Source organism: Protopterus annectens, chromosome 4.part0, assembly GCF_019279795.1.
Source record: "Protopterus annectens isolate FY-2018-M chromosome 4.part0, PAN1.0, whole genome shotgun sequence".
Lineage (NCBI taxonomy): Eukaryota > Metazoa > Chordata > Ceratodontiformes > Protopteridae > Protopterus > Protopterus annectens.
This window is the reverse complement of record NC_056733.1, coordinates 1,095,835,092-1,095,860,414: the sequence shown is the minus strand read 5'-3', so window position 1 is coordinate 1,095,860,414 and position 25,323 is coordinate 1,095,835,092.

Sequence of the window (25,323 nt, the reverse complement as noted above, 5' to 3'; positions counted from 1 at the left end):
GTCAGAACAACAACTGAACTGTACTTTATTATTTAGTTGTGTATTGCTTGTGTGTTTTTTTATCGCCGAAGGTGATTTAAGTTCTCTCTGAATTTTGTGATTACTGATTTTGATTATTTTCTTTTATATTTTTTTTATTTGTTTGAAGCTGCATATGGATTCCTTAAATGAGTATGCCTTTAATGACTTGCTAAAACACAAACATCTTATACAGTGCAATAAATGTTATGCATATTTAAAGGTAACACCTGATAACACTGGTGATCTGTGTTCTTCATGTCAAAAGCTGGATGATTTGCTTACCATTATTAGAAGTAATCTAGACTTACTGATGATGATTGCACTTGTGCAGCTGGCACAGTTTGAAAAACTGTTGTTACATATATTAATGATTGGACTGTTGAGATAATTTTAGGAAAAAATCAAATAGAATGCCTTTAGGAAATGTGTCCATTGTCTCTAAAGATCATTCAACCCTTGTGAAACAAGATGATGCCCATGACAACTTTGGAATTCTGGATGCAATATTCAACAATCTGAGGATTCGGAGTGTTTAAAAGGAAACAAAAAAAAAGAAAGGAAGAAGTTCACAACAAATAACAAGGAAGAAAAAGAAACTGATAAATGTGTGTAAAGTAAAAAGAATACATACTAAAAAGGACATTGCTTTGTTATGTAACACACAGATTACAGGGAATGATAACATTTTTCTGTCAGAAAACCTTCAGTCTACAGAAAAAGGCATCATATTTCCAAAAGAGAAGGTAAAAAAAAAAGAGGCGAGGTCAGGTGGCCAAGTATACCCAAGTATAACACATGAGGTGGATAGGAGGTGTATCCAAGTTATTTATTGATGGCAAAATGTAGTCTCAAGGATTCTTGAAATTTCCAGAAAAAAAAAAATTAGAACCAATAATTATGTTTAGTGTACCTTTCTTAGCTATGGATTTAGAGCAAATTAGATTCTATAGTGTACTGCCTTCAAATATTTAAAATCTTTGAGTAGAAGGTATTTTCTTTGTAATTTGAAAAGAAATGTACAGCATGTTGAAAGAAAATCTAACAAATGTTCTTTTTGCATTTGAAGTCATAAGGAAAGGTTTTTCTGTTTTTGAGAATTATTTCTACAGTGCTATATATTATAGGTGAAAAGAGCTTCAAATGAGTAAAAAGAGAAACTTAATAAAAAAGGAATCGTATATTTGTAGCAAAGGTATGTAAGTATAGTGGTGAGATTTAGACCTTCTAAATTTCATGCAATTGTTCAGTTAGTATCATTCAAAACCATTCTTACTTATTGCTTTATCAATCATATCTGTATATTCTCTGTTTGTTAACTGAGGTGGTGAGTCTAATTTTATATCAATTAGTTTGCATGTGTGAAAAATACACTTTGTTTTAAAGACTTCTTGAGGAACAAAGGGGATAATTTTCTTGCTCCTTTGCAAAATATAGTTTTCATGTGTTCCTTGTGTATTCTTTAGTGATTTTTGTCATTTTTATTTCTAGTAGTTTATAATAAGAATATTTACTTTATTCTAAAATGTTTAGGCTTCACCTGGAAAGATGTGCAGTTTAATACCTTTGAGTTTGATTGGTGTTGAATATGAAAACCACTGTTACTATAGTTAAAGAAAAAATATGTTTTTTTAGGTATTGGCTATAAAACAAATTTCTCAAAATAAAATCCACTACAGGAAATAAAGTAAAAATAGGAAACCTTTCAAAATTACCTTTCCAAAGAAAAAATACCCTTTCCCTAATTAAAATAGCTGTTTACATTTCAACTGAAGTTGCTTCTTAAAAAATGAACAGACTACAATTTATCAGCCAAAAGGCATAAAATGCCTACAGAAGCAAAACATATTAGAGCTTCTGAACATCATGATGTATTTTAATTGGTAAGTAAGATTTTTAAACAGTCATGTTTTCTGTATCATACCCATACTCATACCTGTCTATGATAGCTGATACATACTCAAGTTTCTGTCTTTGCTTTTTTAAGTGTGCATGTGTATACATCATGGTGCTTTGTTTTGGTGAATAAATGAGATGTAATGGGGGAATATTTATTTTATCTTTTCTAGTGGCGTAACATCCCTTTTCAGTTGTACCATGTGTCTTTCTTCCCCATTTGTTTCTTGAAGTGCATTAGACTCTATCTTTGAAAAAAGTGCACTTATACACTTATGCATTTGTTAGCCACTGAATGTAAAAATGAACTTGCTAAGCAATGAAAATAAAACACACTAACACAAATACAGCTTTCACAAAAGAATGTTTAGAAATAAGTAACCTGCTAAAATGATATTTCAAAGAAAAAGCACATTTATATTGATGAAACGTACTGGATTCATGTAAACTGCAGTAGCCACAAATAGAGTACGGCAAACTACAGTTAATCTGCCAAAAGGTGTAACAAGCATGTAAAAGCAAAACAACTTTTGTATCTGTCCACATACAAGATTATAGCTAAATTATGAATGCAAAAAGTATCCTGATGCTCACTGGAACTACAAACAAAATTTAAAGTACGCTACCACTAGTGCCAAATAACACGAATGTTAATATTAATAGAGAAAAATCAAAATGCTAGGACAGTAATGGAAAGTTTGTATACATGTAACACAACTTGCATATTTACCAAATGAGTGCACAGAATACTTTAAAAAATACCCTACTTGTAACAAATATTTTTGACTTGTATCACTAATTATGTTTGCAGATGACATTGTGATCTGTAGTGAGAGTAGGGAAAAGGTGGAGGAGACCCTGGAGAGATGGAGATGTGCTCTAGAGAGAAGACGAATGAAGATCAGCAGGACTAAGACGTAATATAGGTGTGGGAATGAGAGGGAGGATAGAGGAATGGTGAGGATGCAAGGAGTAGAGGTGGTGAAGGTGGATGAGTTTAAATACTTGGGGTCAATAGTTAAGAGCAATGGTGAGTGTGGAAGAGAGGTGAAGAAGAGAGTACAGGCAGGATGGAGTGGTTGGAGAAGAGTGTCAGCAGTGATTTGTGACAGACGTGTACCTGTAAGAGTGAAAGGGAAGGTCTACAAGAAGGTAGTGAGACCAGCTATGTTATATGGGTTGGAGACAGTGGCACTGACAAAAAGGCAGGAGTTTGAGCTGGATGTGGCAGAGTTAAAGATGTTAAGATTTGCACTGGGTGTGACGAGGTTGGACAGAATTAGGAATAGGTATATTAGAGGGTCAGCCCAGGTTGGAAGGTTTGGAGACAAAGCCAGAGAGGCAAGATTACTTTGGTTTGGACATGTGCTGAGGAGGGATGCTGAGTATATTGGGAAAAAGATGCTAAGGATGAAGCTACCAGGTAACAGGAAAAGAGGAAGGCCTAAGATAAGGTTTATGGATGTGGTAAGAGAGGACATGCAGGTGGTTGGTGTGACAGAGCAAGATGCAGAGGACAGGAAGAAATGGAAACAGGTGATCTGCTGTGGCGACCCCTAATGGGAACAGCTGAAAGAAGATGATGATCACTAATTAACATGCTGTCAGTATCCTGATTAAATATGTTAATAATGTAATGATCCTCAATCCAACATTTTAATGTTAAAAATATCTATTGATTTGCAATAATCTTTGATTTTAATCACTGATAGATTGGAATTTTTACTATTGAATGGCTAAAGAAAAGTGCACAAAAATATTGAAAAGCCACCTTTTAGGCTGATTGTGTCAGCCCAGGGTTCCACAACTCACCCTTTTGTGGTTATCAACTGCTGTTTGATAATAAAACTCACATGGTAAAGGATTCTTTTTTAGGGAGACTAAAAACTGTATTGTTTCACAATAATATGAAGTTTTTTATGATTGATGTGGTTGATCTTTTTTCAAGTATACAGGAAGACATGGAGCTTGATTTTTTTTTCATGAAGTCCTTCTAGGTTAGAAATTTCTGTCAACAGACATTATACTTTTGGTGGATTTAATGGATATTGTGCTTAGCAGTATTTTTTTTCCAAGGACAGTTAAGCAGACAGGTAAAAGGTGTGGCAATGCATGCTGTATGTTTGGTAATGCTACACTGAGAGAAACAATTCCTATTTACTTCTGAATATTTTGAACGATGTAAGATAAGTTTACATTTCTGGATGATATTTTCATTTTATGGGATGGTTCGGAAACTGACGTTTGCCATTTCATGAATTTTATTGAAAGTAGTACTGATTTTCTAAGGTTCACCTATCAGGTTGTACCTTAGCAGATCATCTGTTTAGATACCACCATCTCTTTTGACCCTGAACAAAAGTGTTTCACATTGAATATTAATTGAATGCCCACTTTTCCAAATGTGTACCTACACTTCAGTAGTTGTAATCCTCCCTGCCAAAAAAAGGAGCTTAGTTAAAGGCCAGTTTGTTAGGCTAGCAAGGGTGCTCTCAGATAAATCAATGTTTCTAGAAGAAAAGAACAAACTAGAATGTATGTTTATGGAAATAGGCTACCCACAGGATCTGGTGAAAAGAATTAGTGATGAGGTTGCTGATGGTGAAGGGTTGTCAATACAAACCCATCTTTAGGTAAGGGTTTGTGGGATTGTGATTGGAGTGGTGATCCCACTGGAAGATCTAATGGGGCACACAAGAATAACATTGTATCTATCTCTTTTAGTATGGCTTTAATTCTTTAGTGTGTAATTCAAGGTCTCGGTTAGTTAAGAATATAGTTAGGAAGAATTGGAACATTTTAAAACATCAGACAGCACTGCAGAAATTTTAGGACAAGAACCCCTTTTTGTTTACAAAGGGGCCAAGAATGTAAAGAACTTGGCAGAGGATGTTACCTATGATGGTCAAGTAGGAAAAGCGAGTACTAGTACAAGAAAATGTGGGATATGTAACCAGTGTAAATTTATTTATGAGAATGACTGTTATTGGAAAATAAGTTTGGGACACGAGTTTTCTCATGTAAAGGTAATTGTAACACTAAAGGATTGATATACCTTGCCAGATATCCAAATTGTGCTGCCTTTTATGTGGGCAAATGGAGTGGACTTTCAGGAAGTGCATATATGAACATAATTACAACATAAAAAGAGTTAATTAAACTAATGTATTTTATAAATTTAGGCAGTTTTTTTTTTGAGTTTAGAAAAAGTTGAGCATAATCCATGTGGTGACTCATGAGAAACCACTGAATGTAAGCAGTTACTATGGGAACTCAAACTGAATGCATTAACTACTGTGCTTCAGCAACTCCTGTTCTTAAGTTATGGGCAGCCAAGTTATAATTCTAATTTATAGTTATAATTATATATACATTTCTGCATGGTTTTTACCTGTAAGTGGAGTAGATTCATGTGGAGGGGCTAATATAAGCTTTTGGGGCTGCCCAGGGTTGGTTGGTTGGTTGCCTCATGAAGGATTGTTAATTTTTTTATTTAGGTCTGTTTTGTTTGTTTGTATTACAAATTAGGTACTGCTTTGTATTACATTTTGGGGTACTGACAGAATTTTAATAGTGTTTCTAGTTGAAAAATATTTGGTGCAGATTGTTGGGGTATTAGTTAAGTATTCTGATTAAATATAGTAATAATGTAATGGTTCCCATCCCATCATTTTAATGTTAAAAATGTCCATTCATTTGCAATAATCGATTTTGAAATTAAAATATTTTTATACTTGAATGGTAGAACAAAATGAAACTTTTCTGGTTTGCTGTGGAAATGTATAGATTATGGGTTGGGTTGTACTTCATTACTTGTGTAATTTGTTTGGTTTATTTTTTCTAAGATGATTGATTAGGGCATGGATTAGTATTTATTGCTTCAGCTGCAGTGTGCATTTTATTGTATGTACTCATGAAGTCCTGTTCGTTTTGGCTGGATGAAAGCATTGGCAGAACATTTTTTAATTTTGTAGTTTGCTACCATTACCCATTGCTGTGGGATTTTAGATGCATGTATTTTTAATGTTTTATTGGTAAATAAGTTTGGAAGAAGTTCACAACAGTTTTTGGTGGTCTATCATTCCTGGTAAAGATGATCCACAGTATATTATTTTGTTATTTGTTCTCATTGTGCACTGAGGGACATTTGACTGTGGTTACTTACAGCTCACATATTGTCCACACACAGTGGTTCTTTTGTGAAATAACGAAAGACACAACCTTGATCTTCCAAAATGCTGAAAAACATAAGTGTGAAAAAATCAACTTTTTGCTTGGCAGACGTGCAGAGGACTATGTGCCATTACGAATATCATATGTTGAGAGCAGGAGAGATGCCACAGGAAGAAGTATCATATAGGTGCAGGTGTACCCATGACACCTCCTAGAGGAAAAAAAAACAGTGCCTATCAGTGTGTGACCAGCATCCTTCAGAGGAGATAACACTTTGACCAATCATATGAATTCAAAAACTGTGAAGACCAATTCATTCATGAACTTTGCTTAAATGACATGTAGTCATACTGTAGTCATTTCTTGCTTAAATTTATTTGTACAATGTGTTGTTATATCATACTATGATGGACCCCTTACAGAGTGTTGAGAATCCACTCTACATATATGTCCAATAGTCTATAATCAATAATTATGAGCATAAAAAAATCACCATTTGTTGTCAATATTATTGCTTTATTTACTGTATAACCATTCTGCTTGGCACAATAAAATTTGTGTACATTCCAATAGCTATTAGGACGTGCTGTTTGTTTGCTGATGCCCACAGTGCAGTAATTAAAGCAGTCATACATATTTTGTCATGATTAGTTATTGGCTTTGTGATAGGTATAAGTATTTGATTATTATTCTTTTTGTTTGGAAACCTAACACTACTTTTGTATACTTGCAGGTATTACACTGACACCACATTATAAATGTGCACATCGACCATTGAGCAGATCAGTCAATATTTATTGCAGTATGTGCCAGCAGAGAAAACCGGTGTCCCCTTGGTTAGACTTTGTATACTTCAGGACAGGTGAGACTGCAAAGTAATGCTATTTAGTCATGCACTGTACATTCAGTCAGTTTTGTTGTATGTGCCTTCAGACTGTAATATGTTAAATCATGTACTATTGTAGACCTAGGGAGATGATGTTTTGCTGGATAGTGGTGTATGCTTCTGAGTTGACATTGCATTGTCATTTTTAATATCGTCAGTTATATGTAGCTATTAACTTATTCATATCATGGATGATATTTTGAGGCTCAGTATTAGTGCTGGGTTGATCATTTGTATTGCTTATGTTTGCCTATTTTGGCCTCTTGGTGGCAATATTTTTACTGTTAAATATTTAATGATTAGCTGTATCACACACACACACACCTCTCTCTCTTCATATATATATATATATATATATATATATATATATGGATATATATATATATATATATATATATATATATATATATATATATGGATATACTTCAGTAGATCGAGTTATAAGAACGCCAAAGACAACATAACTGAGACTAAAACGGCGAAACCACGTAAAACTGGAATTGAACATGTGCGAATCTAATAATACTGAATTCACTTCACTGAAATAGAAAAAAAACGAAGCACAAAACACCGAAAATAACCAGCTGATGCGACGTGATGTACCACTCCCATCCAATGCCATAACTAATTGAAAATGCACGCAAAACACCCACATGTGCATCGAAAAATACATATGTCCGTGTCAGAAAACAATGTCTTGCAATACTCCATAGTGCCATTTTCCACAGTACACTTCCAAAAGAACAGTGCTCAAAAACATCTCCATAATAAAATCACTCAAGCCAATTACAACTCTTTCCATCAGTGCAGTACACGTATTTCACATCTTCAATAGTGCTGCTATCCCTTTAAGCAGTGAAACCAATTACAATTCCTCCCATCAGTGCAGTACACGTATTTCATATCTTTAATAGTGCTTCTATGGCTTTAAAAAACTCCAACACAGAGTAATCTGCTTTGTGTTCCAACAAAAACTCAAACTGTCGTTGCCTCTGCAGTAACCGACATTTCTTAGGCGAAGGTGGACAGCCTGCACTTATTCTGATTCTCAACTCATCCACTCTGTTCTGTTCCCTGGCTAAAGTAAACATCATGACATGCAAATCTGTTGCATGATTCCCCAACAAACATCTCAGACGCCTATGCCACACCTCTGCAGAGTTTTGGGTACGTGGCAAAAATAAAGCATTCAACTCCCACACATTCCAAAATTGTACAGGAAACAAAGGTGGAAATCTAGACGCTACATTATGTCTAGTAGTGAATTTTCTTTGCTTCCCCAACAAGTAACAGTCTGAGAAATACTTTAGCAAATCACAACCCTCAGGAGGAAAATTAGCACGGAGTGACTGAAAGGCAGGCAACACCTCATCCTCTGGCAGAAACGCTAACACTGCCAAACACTTCACGGACAGTTGAAATCTATATGAACTGTTGTACATCCCAGTTTGCCTAAGAGACTGCAATTTATGCCAGATATTCCTTCAATAATGGAAAAAACAGCCCTTCGAAACAGCCCCATTAATATTCATTCTCACACTTTTTAAAGCTGCTATTTCAAAATCACACAACACATAGCTGACATTGATTTGAAATCCTTCTGCTGCCATCAATTCAAACAGACAGTTCCACATCATGTTGTATAATTTCAAAGACTTCTTAGACATCAGTGAAAACATCAAGGGTACTGACTTACTGTAAGCTCCGTACTTAACTAATCCGTGAATGCTGTATAGCTGTCTACATACAGTCCCTTTACTGAAGTATGTTCCATCCATTAGCCAAATTGTTGCTCTGGACATATCATGCAGATTATTAACAGTGGTAAACACTATTACAACAGTATTACTGGCAACATCAACAGATCTCCTTTGCAAAAACACTTCATCCTTCAATGGAAAAAGAGTAACATCTAAAGTTTCCAATGTTAAACAGTCATCTATCATTGCTGTAAAGTGTTTCTTATGCACTCTCGTAATCTGTTGTAACAAATATTTCCTACTAGGCATAGTTGCAGTTAAGTCTAACGATGTAGAAGCAAGCACATTGTCCACAATTAAACACGGTGTATCTCTTGATAGCTCAGCCCTTTGCTTTAAGCTACTACACACTGAATACTTATTTATCTCACAAGGGTCCCCAGCATGATTATGGGAGACTGAGTTGCATAATTCTTCACCATCATTAACATTCATGGTTATAGCCCTTCCTCTACATTTGTCTCTACATTTGTACTTACAAGCCCAGTATTTCTTAGACTTACAGAACTTTTCCAAATGATGGAGATAGACGTCCACAACAAGCATATGCTTTCCTTTTTGTGACCGCATCATATCATACACAGTTCCAATACTTCCTGGAACGTCGTACGTCACATCAGCCATCTTAACTTTCCGGTACTTCGTACAACAGGTAAAAGTGGTATACCCTTTTTATAAAATTGCTCAGCTTAAACTAAGTGGAATAATAAATCTCTCTGAATTACTGTAGCACATATTAAACTAATATACTACTTCATACCATGTTACTAGTGACAGATAATATATGGTACTGAGTAGTTTTTGAATATATAGTAATCCACATTTTGCACTTTCGGTAATGTGTGCTTTCCGCGTTTTAGTCTCGCTTATGTTATCTTCGGCATTCTTATAACTCGATCTACTGAAGTAGATCCATATATATATATATATATATATATGTAAAAATAAATAAGGCTAGGAAAGCATGGTCACCAATCAGGGCTGCAGTTCATTATGCTTGAGTGCTAAACCAGTTTGGCAGCTTTGCTGTACCCATGGTTTTATCATCACCTCAAAGGCTTTTATTTATACACTGCAGAACAGTGCAATTAAAGAATTAAAGGAAAATTCTGCCTTCTCCCACAGTTTAACTCAATCCTTAAGTTTCTTTTCTCCCTAAAATATGGTTCCAGTATCATGTAGGTACCAGAAACCTGCTCGTACTTTTTAAAACTTTAATTTCTTTGCCTTGGAATCAAAGGAAGGGAAAGCCTGCCTACCTTTTTAAGCTTAACTTCTCACATATTTTGCAGAGGAATACTATACACACAGATAAATCTGTAGTTTTCCAGTCAGATACTCCTGTCAATATTAAATAGGCAATTAGTCTTCTGATTTCAGAAGAGCAGCAGCTGCTATAAAAGACAAAGCTTTGGAACTATTTTCCAGTGTTTTTATTGCTGAGAGGAGAACTTAACACTTCCCTTTGATAGCCAAACAAAGCAATTAAATCAGTTAGGGGTTTAAAGATAGATAAACAGCATCACAGTATAGAAAAGCTAAGCTTTAAATGTTGGTTATTTATAATAGTTTATAAGTTAAGATAACTTAAATTAAAGATTTCTGTGACTTTTCTCTAAAAGTCAGAAAATATTGTTCTTGTAAAATATCAACACATTTACCATTTTCAAGCCCCCCCCCCCCCACACACACACACAGAACATAGTGGCAGAAAGAGAGACAGATGACAACTCTATCAACTAGGTGCATTTTACTGTTCATAAAAAGTTTTTTATGCTTTTTTGTGACATCCTTCCAGAGGGAGATGCATATCTGGTACACATAGATCCATGGGAAGAGATTCCCTCTGACTTTGAGTCACTTCTTATAGTAGTAGAATGCATGAGCATTTTCTAGTAAGCAAAGGAAATGTGACCATTGATGGCAACTATAATATACATCTGAATTTACTTTAACATAAGTTTGCTATCTGCCCTTGCATTAAAAACATTAAAAAAGGAAATCAGAAGTACTCAGCTGTGTTTAAATGCACATGCCTGACTGACTGTGTGTGTGTGTGTGTGTGTGTGTGTGTGTGTGTGTGTGTGTGTGTGTGTGTGTGTGTGTGTGTGTGTGTGTATATACAAAACTGTATGTGGCATGTATAATACTATATTATGTATAGATGCGGTACAGTGTGAATACATCTAGAAAGATATGCAATAGATATTTTTTGTAAATAGTCCCACATGCACTGACATATGGGTATTCATGTATGTATGTAACACATAGATATACAGATGCACATAAATATATACACACAGATGGGGCCGTGTGCATGCATGTGTGTATTATTTAATTGTCATCATCCTAATTAACCTTCTTTCTCCTACTTTCTACATGTCCTAAATCGTTTTCACCATGCTAGTTATTAGGCTCAACTGCAATGGTTGTTCTATTCCAAAATTTTTAGGTTTAGTATGTTTTCATGTTATCTTAGGACAACAAAAGAGATGCTAATATAATTATCCACACACCCTTTTCTTTTGTGAAGCTATAAAATATTAATTTGTTAATTCTTAGTCATATGGAGAAGAGAAACATCTTACAGCACTGCGAATTGTGCAATATGGGTGCAAACAATTTATTTATAATAAAGTTAACATAGTAGAGTTAAGCATTACTAATATATGCATTCTAGTAAATGGTGTTTAATGTTTTACTTATTTACTGTCACACATTGGCTATGTGTTGGACATGCAATCTTTATCAAAGAGTTGTGTCTCTTAAAAGGGCCGTCAGACCGGTTCGTTTTCCTGGTTACCAAAGTATAAATAAATACAAAATAATAAAAAAGGGGATTGAACATGACAGAAATAATTAAGGAACTTGTAAATCACATTTTAATTCTGCATCATTCATGAGAGAGAAAAATACAGCAAAGTTCATTTACTGCAGTGAGAGTTTTCACACCTCAGGTTGAGAGTGTGGAGGAATGTATGCCAATTATTTTAGAGCTACAAAAGAATGCCTTTGTGAATGCCTGCTATTTACCTACTTTATTTTGCTAGAAGTAGCTAAGAGCTACAGAACAAGTTCCGACAGACACATAAATGAGGCTCAGTCAGGAAAACACAGAAGTAGCTCTGTTACAGAAGGTGTGTTAGATGACAGTGCTTCACAGTCCTGCCATTCCATCTTAGTGGCATGAGAAAACACTGCCACTTCCTTATGTCTAGCATAACACATATAAAGAGGACTTAAAATGCATTCTGGGAAGAAAGAATGAAAGCAAGAAAACAAGATCATGTTGCCAAGGGTAGGCCCCATCATTTGACATTTTTGGGGGGAAACATTCAAAATTGTAAAAAAAAAACACGTGGAGTGATTTTGAGGCATTAAAATAGCTTAGAAAACAAAGATGCAATGAAAAATGTTTTTTGAGTTCTAAGGTGGAATTTTCCTTTAAAACAGAGTGTTTAACGTTTTTCTTCTATATGTTTATATAATGCATTTATTCTTATTTTTGTCTTAATTTCAGATAGATGATTACACATTCTTTTAGTTCTTCATTGAATTTCCCAACATTAAAGGGAGGACATGACTTATGCATAGCAATATAAACAACATTCATAGATTCATGATCTGCATAAACCTTTTGTGTATATGTTTTTTCATAGTTGGATGCATAAATACTTTGTCTTTAAATATATACTAACAAAAGTGACACTTCATAAGGAAACATGCCACATCTTCACTTAGTTCTTATATGGATACACAAAATGAGTTTGACATAATTTTTGTCTTAAATTTTGTGATCTCTCATAACCATACTGTGGTCTGTCAATTATGACACCAAGAAGTCCTTCTATATTATTTGAAATAATCCAGATTTAGCTTGATAATGTACCCTTTGCCTTTGTGTCTCTTGATGTTACTTCCCTATAAACCAGTATAGCTCAAGAGATAGGTTTGGAGTATTTAAGAGAATATCTGAGTCAATACACTAGTTTAGATAATGACAAAACACAATTTGTGTCTTAATGGAGCTAGTGCTCGAAAATATTTTTTTTTAAGTTTGAGAATGCCATGTTTCAACAGATGTCAGGTGTAGCCATGGGGTCCAGGGTGGCACCTTCATTTGCTAATTTAGTTATGGCAATGTGGGAGCTCAAACATTTAATAACACATCCTCTAGCAGAAAAAATAATTTTCTATAGGTGTTACATAGATGATTTAATTTTTCTTTGGAAGGGAGATTATGGTACCTTTCTTTCATTTGTAAACCATTTGAACAACACTACCCATTTCCTTAGATTCACTGTTGGCCATTTTGGGAATTGGATTGACTTTTTGGATGTACACTTAACTTTTGATTAGGTTAACAGTTGTTTTGTTAGCTATATTTATAGAAAATCTATTTTTGTTAACCAGTACTTACATAAAGATAGTTTATATCCAGGTCATATAAAAGGGGTAGTTAAAGGCCAGTTCATCCACCTTAGTCGACTGACCAGTAATGAATCTGTTTTTTTTTTGTTTTTTTTTTTACAGAAATTGACAAGCTTAGTAATTTTTTTTGTTCTGAGAGAATATGATTTTACCTGGCTGAACAGAATTGCTACTGAAGTCAAATGTTTAGGGGACAGTACAGCACATCCTATTCTGATGATTAGAGGCTCTAACTACAAAGTTACAAGACAGGTTTCAGAGGAAAGACAAAGGTGTTTGTGTCAGTTACAGTCTGACATTTCCCATTCCCATCACTAATGAAATGGGTTTAATTAGATCTATTATTTCTGACAACTGGAAGGTTCGCTTTGGAAATCCTGATTTGGTTAAGGTTCTAGGCAACAAACCTTTGCTTACCTACAAGAGTAGTGTTAACATCAAAACAATTCTAGGAAGTGGGAAGGGGACTGTCCTGCAGAATAGATCTTGTAATTTAGGCACTTATTCATGAAGTCATTGTCGACAGTGTAGATTTGTTATAAACTCTTCATCTGTTGAGTTTAAACATATTAACAAAATTATTTGGGCTAGAGATCGGGTGGCCACGGTGGTGCAGTGGTTAGCGTTGCCACCTCACAGCATGAGGTTCTCCGGTTCAATCCTTGGCTGGGGTGCCTTCTGTGCAGAGTCTGCAAGGTTGGGTGCCAGGCTGGCAACTTGACACCGTAAAACTCCACAGCCAATCATTAGCAGACAGGTGATCCACTGTGGTGAACCCTAACCGGTAAAAGCCGAAAGAAGAAGAAGAATTTGGGCTAGAGATTGTTGCACTTGTAACACCATCAATGTTGTTTATTCTGCCTTTTGTAATTCATGTAACAATTTTTATTTTGGAAAGACAATTAGAGCTTTAAACAAAAAGATTTATGAACTTGTCCTTACTATCAAGAAAAAGGATCTATTTAATGCCCTCACCATACATACGATTCGGTGCCAACATTTCAAAAAAATTATTTTTTTGTCTTGGAAGAAGTGAATTCAGAATCATTTTGTGGTGATTACAAAACTTTATTAAAATGTCGGGAAAGTTTGTGGCAAATTATGTTGGTGGCTGACCAGTTTCCTGGTCTTAATGAGGCCACTAACATTACATTTTTCTTGCAATTACAAAGATTATAGTTTGTTATATGCTATTTATCTAAGTTAACATTTTTTATGTACATCTTCATTTTATAACTATTCATGCCAAAGTAACTTTACTTGTATATATGGTGCACAACTTGTAAATGTGCTTGCAAATGTGTTTTTAAATTTGTAAAGAACTTTTTAGACTTAATTGTTTCAGGAAGTTTATTGGATGCTTGATGTCACATGATTAGTTTTTGTTTATTTAAATGTTTGGTAGTGGCGGTTGATTCATTTAGGTTCATAGGTTCATACTAGGCTATCTGCCCTGGGGCATTTATAAGCCTAGCCCGATTGTGTTTGGCTTACACCACCCCTTGATTTGAGTATACTGTGCCCTTTTTAAAGTTTAGTTTACTGTGACTCTGTCTAATAGTGACACGGAAGTAATCCCCGGGACAAACCTACGATCCCCCATCCACTCATCAAGATTCTTCTTGAAGAGAGTCAGTGAGGTGCTCTGCCTAACATGAATTGGAATTCTATTCCAGAGCGAAGGGAGCCTCTGGGTTATGAATCTGTCCCTCCAGCATGTTCTATTTATTTCTGTGCTGAGGTTCAAGTCCCTCGAGCACGTAGCGCTAAGGGATTTAGATTTACTGAGGTGGGGCATGTCCATTAATTCTGGGTTGGACATAGCTTTATATGTCAGGCATAGATCGCCTCGAAGTAGGCGGTATGCAACTGAGTAGAGTTGGAGTTTTTTTAACCGAGCAGCATATGACATCTGTTTGAGTCCCTTGATCCTCCTGGTGAGGTACTTTTGGGGTCTTTCTAATTGCTGCAGGTGTTGGGTAAGGTACATCCCAAAGGGGGCATTGTATTCTATGATGGGCCTGATGAGGGATGAATAAAGGGGCATGATTACCTCTCTTGATCTAGATGTGAATCCTTTCATGATGAGGTGGGCTATGTAGAAGGTCTTTCTAACCACTTTGGCAATGTGGTTATCAAAGGAGAGATTGCTATCAACTTGGGTCCCCGATCCCTAATTACTTTCTCTGTACTTAATGGGTTACCACCTATGTGGTAATTTGTGGGCATATTGTTTTTGCCAAAGGGTATGACTATACACTTTTTGCCATTTAGCTTTAGACCATGGCTCTGGCACCAGTTATCCATCTCTGCAAGACCTTTTTGAAGGATGTTTGTGTCAGCTGGAGAGTCGATTATGGCTCCCAGTTTGCAGTCATCTGCGAACTTGGTGAGCCATAGTACTCCCACGTTGGGCTGTACCTCAGAAAAGTAAATACCGAACAAGAGAGGTCCCAGGACAGAACCTTGTGGGACGCCACTTGTGACCAGTTTCGAGTCTGACATGGCTCCAGCAACTCTGACTCTGTGGGTTCTGTCTTTGAGACAGTTTTCGACCCATCTTGTGACATAGGGGTTTATATTTAGGCTGGATAGCTTATCTATGATGCTCGAGTGGGGTATTGTGTCAAATGCCTTTGCAAGGTCCAGATAGGCTGTGTGGACTACCTTCCCTTTATCTATGGCCTTGGTGACTGTTTCGAAGAAGTTGACCAGGTTCAAAAGGCAGGATCTGCCCTTGAAGCCAAATTGGGTAGGATCTAGTGTCTGTAGGTCCCCAATGTCTTGAGTTCCATGATGATCCTCTCCATAGCTTTGCAGACTAGGCTAAGTCAGGCTTATGGGGTGATAGTTTTCAGGGTTAGCAGAGGCGCCACCTTTGTGGAGTGGGACCACTGTTGCTGTACGCCATTCTTTGGGCACATATCCTGTAGTGAGGCTGAGATTGTACAGCAGTTTTACTTGAGGGATTAGTTCTTCTTGGAGTTCATGTAGGGTGCAACCCGCGACGCCATCTGGTCCCATGGAAGCAGTGTTTTTTGTTTTGGAGAGGGCAGCCTTCACCTGAGCATCAGAGATGTTTGGGAGGCTGCACTCTGCCGGGATAGATACTTGCTCTTTTGGGGGGGAGGGGGTGGAGAAGTTTGCACTGAACCTGTCTGCCAGGATATTGACGATGTCTGTGAGTTCAGTGTAGTTTTTGTCATTTAGAATCAACTCAGAACAAGTGTGGGAGTTGCATCCCAGGTTCCTAACATAACTGAAAAAAGCCTTATGATTGTCTTTAGTGTCCTGTGCAATTTTTCTCTCGAAGCTGGCCTTGGAGGATTTTATGAGGGATCGTAATTTTTTGCTAGTACTGATCAGAGATGCCTTCCCTTTTAGGGATTTTGCTCTATCATGTAGTAGCTTCCTCCTTCTGTTGTACAGTTTATTTATGGCTGGGGTCCACCAGACTGGACGCCTGCCTTTGGATGATTCGGTCTTGATTTTGTTTGGGATAGCATGATCCATGCATTCCTGGAGATGTCCGTAGAATGCGTTTATATAGGATTCTGCTGTTTGGGCCGTAGTTTCCACTGGCTCTGGGGCCTTGAAGGATTCCACTTCGGTTTTGAGAAGTGTGAAGTTCGATTTTCAGAAGTTTTTCACTGTGGTTTTCTGAGCTGGGGGTGGGGTCGGGATGTGGATATCCAGTGAAATTAATTTATGGTCTGATCTTACTAATGAGGGATATTCTTCTGGTATGGAGCATAGAGTCCCCATGTTGGTAATGATCAGGTCTAGTATGCTTTCCCCTTTTGTGGGAGTGGTGACTAGTTGTTCCATAGCATTTGAGTTTATAAATTCCAGGAACCTTTGGGGTAAGGTGCTGGGGCTTGAGTAATGCTCCCAGTCTATGTTTGGGTAGTTGAAGTCACCCAATATAATGGTGTTCGGAGAGATCTTCATGTTCTCCAATGTTTTCAGGAAAGCCGAGTGGGATTCCTGACTTTGAGAGGGTGGTCTGTAGGATGCTATAAACTGAAAAGCAGTCTTGCCCACTGTCAGTTGCACATGGATGGTCTCCGATACTTTGCGCAATGCCACTAACCTGGAGGTGTGGATATCCTTGATAAATATGGAAACTCCCCCTCCTTTTGTGGTTCGGTCCGGGGTTTGGGGCCGAAAAGCATGATATGAGGTACAACCTGGTAGTGCTGGGGTGCTCTCTGGAGCCTTGAACCAGGTTTCTGTCACTGCACAGATATCGATGTTCTCCATACTGAGGAGAGCTTCGAGTGCATGCATCTTGAGGTTAAGACTTCTGGCATTTAGCAGCATTACCCTTAGTTTCTTGTTCCTTGTGCTGTCTATGGAGGTGGTTTGACTTTTGAGCCTTGCCTAAAAAAGGCACTATGGGGGTGGCAAGAGCCTTTGCCAATATCCGAAAGCCCAGGGGTGATGGGTGCAAGCCGTCCCTAGCGAAGCAATGTGGCTTGTCGAGCATGTCATCCCAGGCTGACAAACACTGGATCCCCTTTGAATGACACCAAAATTTTAGCCAATTGTTAAAATCGATCATTTTGTCTTTATACTGTGGCATCATTCTAGGTGAGGGTAAGATGCTGCTCAAGGTCAGGGTCATACCGGCCTGGGCTACATGATCAGAGAACTCCTCTATGTCTCTTTTCATGTAGTCGAGGGAGGTACGTCTCAGGTCATTCTCGCCAGCATGTACAATGACTGAGTCATATTTGTATTTGCTTTGGAGTGACCTGAGTGCTTGCGTTATGTGGCGGATCCTAGCGCCCGACAGGCAGCTCACTGTGACCTTCTCTTTATTCAGCCTGGTGAGTGGGACGTCAGTGTGTCTGACAGTAGAGTCACCTATTACAAGAGTATCAGGTGTGTTATTCAGCCTTAAGGGCTGTGACTGCTTGGCACACTGACTTTGTGTGCTATGTGTTGTATGTGTTTTGTTTTGGGGTAGCGTTTGCTTGGATGTCTGCTTTGGAGGTCTCTGTTGCTTAGGTAGATTTTTATTTAGAGCCTTCGAGTATGTTTTTGTGTTTTTATGTGTTTGGTTCGCTGTTGTGTTGGGACTATGTGATACTGGAATTGTGTTGTGTGAGGTTACGTTCTCCTCCTGACTGGTTACACCAGTTTTGAGATGAGAGAGCTCAGCCTCCAGTTTGGCTATATGGTTGCATCTCTCACATATATTTGAACCTGTTTGGAGGAGGAGAGGGTTGTCCGTGTACATGAGACAGTTGTAACATTGCCTCAAAATTCCCAGATTCACCAGCTGGACTGGAGAGGAAACCATTGGCCGACCTTTGGACATGCTAGAGTAATATAGGGAACTGAATTAAAACGGACCAATAGGGGACAAGGTAATTGTAGAAAGTATAAGAGTAAGTAGTGCTTATGGTTTATTAGTGCTAACTTGTAAAATTACTTATTTGGACCAGTGAGGGGCCTTAGAATGAGAATATGGTGTTTAATTTGAGAGATAGAGCAGTTCTAAGGGAAAAAGTGAAGATCAGACTTCGTGGAGCCAGGAATAGTTTAAACCCAATTAGGCGGCGCTGCCCGATGCTGCGCTATGCGCAAAAGAGGGTTTTAAGAGAGGGAGATCAAGGAGTTAGGAATTGACCCAAAATGGCCAATAAAACTACAGTTTCAAAGCAGTAACCACTCCCACAGGGGCAGGCAGGCTGCTCAATGTTTATCACTGCCACTGATGAACACAGAGACTTCCCTTTAGTCCAAGCAAACAATGGCCTCCAAGAAACTTACAAACAGTTCAGAACAGCAAATCTATAACTGAACTTTTTTAAATCTCAGAAAACTGGGGAAAAAAGCAAGATTTTTTTTGTTTTTTTGTTTTTTTTAAGGAAAGCAGAGGTTCTAATGAAGTTCTATTTTATTAAACAAGGAACAAAAGCACTAGTTTGGTGTCTGATTCCTTCTTCTGTTCGCATTGCCAGCTGTTGATTTTGCTATCCAGATTATTAGAAATATGCCAGTGCCACCTTATGTCCTGTACCATTTTAGTATGGCTATTGTGAGTCAAAAGTAATCTCATGTGCTTCATCCATTGATTGTATTATGCACATAGATGCCAATTGAAAATGCAGGTTTACTATTCTTTGTACAACCTTCCAACACTTAAAATCTCTGTTGAACAACTAAACCCTTACTGTAACCTTTGTCATAAAAATAAAAAATACACCATTTTCTTGCTTATGTAAGACTTCACTATTAGTGTTTAATGTTGCTTTACTTATTTGTTCTTTCAGAGTATTCTTAAATATAAATTCTGGACACATATTATTCCTATGTAAGGAAATGTTTTTCTTAACCTTTGTCTTGTGAATTGCTATGGTGATATAACCTTCCACAGTCATTTCCCACTCAATGCCATGAATCAAGCCCATGAATTCATTAACATGCCCAACATGAGCCATATGGCACCTGCTTAAAATACCCTTATCCCACAATTTGTCCTTTTGCAATTTAAAGACATTTTAGCTGCAGAGAGGACAACCTCATTGTGAGATACTTTGTATGTTTCTGAATCACATTTACTACTGTGATATGTAGATCATTGCTGGTCTGCAAATTGAGTTATTAACCCTAGTCACTCTGACTTTCACACACAATTAACAGATACACACACATGAAGTAACAGTCCCTGTACCTGTTGTCCTGTGGTTCCTCCTACCTCCACAATAGTTGAAGTGCCATTACATGTTGCATGTATCCATAAGGTCCTGGTGGTCTTAGTGTAGTCACCTACCCACAGAACTCTGTTTTACAGTTGGTGCTAGCACAACACTTTACTCCACAAGTAATTCCTTGTGGCCACTGGTTTTCCTAGTCCCCATTATAATATTGGTGTTGTAATGGCATTTCACATTTTCACATTTTATGTTATCTCTGGTGTCCAGAGGTTCCTTCCTCCCTAATCCCCGTGCTAACATTTTTTTCACTATATTTAAGAGTAATGCTTGGTGTCTAGTAGTTCCCCACAACATTTGTGTCATTTGGTTGAATACAGCCTTTTGACCATGTTCAGTGCCATGATGTGGTGGGGATAGCCTTGATGATATACACAGCAAAGCGATTCCTTGAATTTCTCAGCTATGTGCCTGCCTTTCTGGAGGCAGTACTGGGGAGAGAGCGCATAGCTAATTAGCATATACCTCTTCCCAGAATGCCTCATTTGCATTCAGCACAGCTCCAGGATCAGCCCTTCTTGGTGTTGCATGGCTTCATGTTAGAGGACTGTGCGGCAGCAAGGTGTAGGGCAATTTCTGAATCAGGGAAATGTATCACAACATGTTCATGGAAATGCACATGTTACGATACCTTAATGCGTTCCCCTTATTCACTGAAATCTGCATTTTGAATTGTTGATCTGATGATTTCTTCCATTTATTCCTCAACAGATGGATCTTTGGATCTGACCTCAGATCTATCTTCAGTTGCTCAAAGCTTTGAGTCCCAAACTCAGGCTTTTCCCCTTAACTGTAACCCTCTGTAAAGCCCAACATTACCTCAGATCTCATTTGCCACTCTTTTGAGACAGACATGGATGTCCTTGTTCAAGCCTATGTTTAAAATCATAAGAAGCTTTTCATTGCTGTTGCTTCTTCTACACTGTTTCTTTTGGATACTTCAATAGCTCTACTTTCAGTATACTATACCTCCCCATCCTAGTTATATTATATATGTGTTTATGAAGTTTTTACATGCCCTCTTTTTTCTTCATGCCTCAGCACCATCTTTACTATCTAACATTAGAGGAAATTCTATTCTAGTATATCCTATCCTATCTTTTTCAGTAGCTTAGGGTTACTGCCTTTTAGGATCACTCTAAATTATAGCTGAGAAACCATTGGGTTTTGAAAAATGTGTAGTCAGCGGCTACAAGATACTCAACTTGATACTTGTACGCAAGATACTCAACTTGTAACTCAATGTTACAAAGACATACATCTGGAGCTTTTCTCCCTGGGCCTTCGCTGAAAATTGGCTTTGTTCCAAGTCGGACTTTCCCGGTTAACAAATGTTAAATAAATAAATAATAAATAAATAAACGTGGCTGCACACTCAAAATGTGTATACTGTCTCAGGGCTGCACACTTGAATGAACAGTGTGCTATATGCACAACGTTTGGTACTCCAACAGTAATTGAGAGGAAGAAAAATCTTTTCTTCCCTCTGCATCTAATTGTCCAAGTCTCAGCATGCTGATTTGGAACTCTCCCTTCTTCAAAACATCTTTAAACAAATCTAAAGGGGACAAAGTCACAAGCCTTAAGGAGAAGTCTAAGGAAGCAAGAAAATGCTCTCCTGAACAGTCTTCATCCCAGTCTTGCTTCCTCAGCTTTGGATCCAAAATCCTCCAGCTCTTCAGATCTGATGCTTTTCTCTGAGCCAATCCTGATATGATCCAAAACTTCTCCCTGAGACACATTTTTCCCCAGAACAAGTCTTTCTTCAACTCTGATTCCCCTTTCTTTAGTAAAGGATAGTTATCAATCATACAGTCACTGCTTCTTTCCTGTGGTCAGTTCAGTCAATCAAGAGACCTTCTGAAGTGGATGTGGATTGCACGATGAGGAAATTTCTCAGGACCCAGTTGAGGGTCCTCCCAGCTCCAATCACCACTGGACCTGGTAGTTATGTAACATCCTCTCATCCTGTAGTAGATGCTATGCCAATCCATTTATCTTATTCAGGAGTTATGGATCTGTGCATTTTCCAGAGTTTGTCTGCATAAAAGCTAAAGATTTGGTTGTCTTCCACTCTGGCAACAACTGTAACCAAAACAACTTTGATATCATTGGAGCCAGAAAGCTCCCACAGCAAAGCATTTATGCCAGATCTGGGGGATCAGGTTTGACTCTGAAGGTTTCAAAGTTGTCCCTTCCTCCAGAGCCTCAGCACTGAGTAGCTTGTTGCCATCAGCTTTGGATCTGAGATGAGTGGGGTTCTGGGGTTTGCCTGAAGAAGTGGCTTTGGCTCCCACCAGACAAATCTCAAGACCTCTTTCAGCATTTGAGGCTGTCAAGAGGGCACTCTCCCAATCATTTCAGTGGACTTTTCCTTCTATATTGACTTTACCTGCCCCCCCCAAAGAATGCTTCTGGGTCCTGACACTTCTTATCCAATACACTTGGGACATCTGGACCCATTGAGTCTCGAGTCGGTCCATATGCAGGACTTACAAATGTCTTCTGAGTCTTCTGCAGAACACCCCACCAGGGAGGCAACTCAGAAGCATATATGTAAATGAGGCACATAGACTGCCCCAGGAGTCTCTCACAGAAGATACAGACCTCAGTGACAGGGCGGGGTCCCCCAGATCCTACCTTGAGAATGTCTCATTCAGGAAAATTCTCAAACACAGAAAGACAGGTGGTCCACTGACACCCCTCCAAAGAGGAGTCAGTATTCCTTGAGCGGTTTGGGTCAAGCTCAGCTGCATCTTGTGTAATTCACCTTGCTGATGAGGTGGTAGATCTCATCTTTATGTAGGGTTGGAAGGATCCAGATGTGGCTAAACCAGTTCCACATAAACCACACCAGTACTTGGTCTCCTTTTAAGATAATCAGAATTGGAGCAAGGGGCCAGCTGTGGATTCCATTGTAGTGGCAGCAGCCACCAAAAAGAGCAGAGAAAAGCTCTTCTGTCCATCCTTCTAACAGGGAGTCAAGGGTGCTAGCCAGAGTCAGGAAGCAGACTTGCACTTCAGCTACCTTTGGTGCACTGTCACTGAATTACTTGGCACACATTACAAGGTCTCAGAGGGATGTGACCAAAGAAATCTCCCAAGTCCCTTTCTGGGTTTATATTTGTAGAATATGATGAAAACCTTGGATTATCAGTTAGCAAACCTGCAGTCAATGTCCACTGTCTGTGTGTGTCTTATTTCCAACACTACTGTCAGTGGTTTGAGAGCTGCAGGTATGGCTTTACCATAAGTAGGCATGCCTGGATATGCTTTTGTGACTTTACATAATATTACAAGCCATCCTTTACCAATGCCTTGTTTGATGGCTCAACACTGTTTGGTCCTAAAGTGAAAAAAAGAAAGTATGACTAGAAGTTATCAAGATGCAAAGACCCTGTCTTTCACTGAAATACAGTTCAACCCCAGACTTCTTTTTCTAGGAAACAGAAATGGGGTAATCCAAAGGGTTCTCTACTGAACCTACTGGAGACTGACCTCCGAGGTAGAGGGCGTTCTAATAATGGACATCGCCCAAGAGGTAGAGGAAGGCTGGGCCCATAACTAAGGCTTCAGCGGTTGTTCCATTGAGAGGCCTTATCAGCATTCCTGATGGATTGCCTAATAGCCATTCTCTAGATGCAATTGGAGGCACCAGTGCCTGCACTCCAAAGTCAGAATGTCCATCATGAGTGACAAATGGGTACAGAGGATAATAACTAATAAATATTACATTCCCTTTTTGTGCTTTCCCCAAACTCAAAAAAGTTAGAAAATGTTCCCCTTCTCAAAGACCAGCAGCAAGCAAAGAAATACAAAAGCTGCTAAAGAACCAAGACATCCAAAAGTTCCTACCAGACCTTCTAGAATCTAAAACTTATTCAAGATTCCTTTTAGTGTCAAAATTGACCGGGGACCTCAGCCACCTCAACCAGTTTGTCAAGGAAAGTTCTGGAGGATCACTGTTCACTGCATTCACGCACTAGTAGAAATGAGCAATTGGATGTGCTCCATAGACCTACAGGATGCATACTACCATATCAAGATGGGGAGGTGATCAAGAAAGTTTCTGTTCTCCCAGCTGGGAGCCAGTCACTTCCAATTCAGAGCCTTGCCCTTTGGTCTCACAACAGCCTCCTGGGTGTTCACCAAATGAATAGCAGTGGTAGCAGTGTACCTCAGACTGCAAGAGTTCCAGGTGTTTCCATATCTGGATGATTAGCTAATTTTCACCTCCTACAATGAATGTAAATATCCAAGCAAGAGACTCCTTGCTCCAAATTTGTTCAATGCCGGTCATCACAGCAAAGCCAGACAGGTCCAAATTTCATTCTGTACAAGTAACATATTTTGTAGGAGCATACTTGTATACAATTCAACAGACAGCAAAAGTTCCTCAGAGATGGTTATCCACACTTCACAATCATGCTCAATTTGTTTTCACTCTTATTCTTTATCTGAAGCAATCAATGTTGTGGGCTCAGAACTGAACCCTGATGCACATCCACTCTCTCTCTGAACCCAGCTGTGAGTCTGAATATCATATCAATGGATACATAGCCTGCACATCTGCTTTAATGTAAACTAAGAGATGTAGATGCATGATATAAAACTAAGAAAAATTCAGATTTTATATAATTTAATCACCTAGTCATTCCACTCAGAAAGAAGGGTTATGGATCATAAGCGGTATATTTTATTTTCCTTGTAGTTCCAGTTGTAGCAGTGAAAGCATCAATGAAGGTTATGAACACACATTATTTTCAGACTTTCATTATTCCATTTAATGGAATTAATATGCTCTTTTAAAGAGTTCATGTTTATTAGTCAATAATTATATCTATAATTTACATGATGATACTGTTTTCATACTATTAACTGTTAAAGTAATTGAATTCTGGTCAGAGGTACCCAGTGGTGGATGTACATCTGTACTAGAAACAATGGTGCTGTGATGGGCATCAAAGTCTAACAAGAATGCAGCCACATAATGGCTTAAATGCAGGCTATAACATGTAAAGAGTCTATGAACATGTTCATATTCCTCACAGTAATCTAGGGTTTTACTGATTACTAGTACACAATTGCCTACGCCATATATTGTATTGTATTTATGAGTCTTAGCATATTGATAGTCATTACCAGATATTGCTGGTATAACCTCACTGATAACCAACTAAATATTGATTATCTCTGCAATTTCTAGTACCTTGCAGAAAGCATTTCCTTATATCGTGTGATGTCATTGGTTCCTGCATTAATGATCATGTACTTGCATTTATTGTTGAGTTGTGTCACCTTCTGCATTAAGGCTGGAATTTCAATTAGTTTAACAGCTGAGAGTGGTATTAGATTAATATTATTTTTTAATAACCTTATTGGCTGTGTTTTAATTCCCCTGGTAGGTCTATTTTGATTGATCTTTTATGTCATC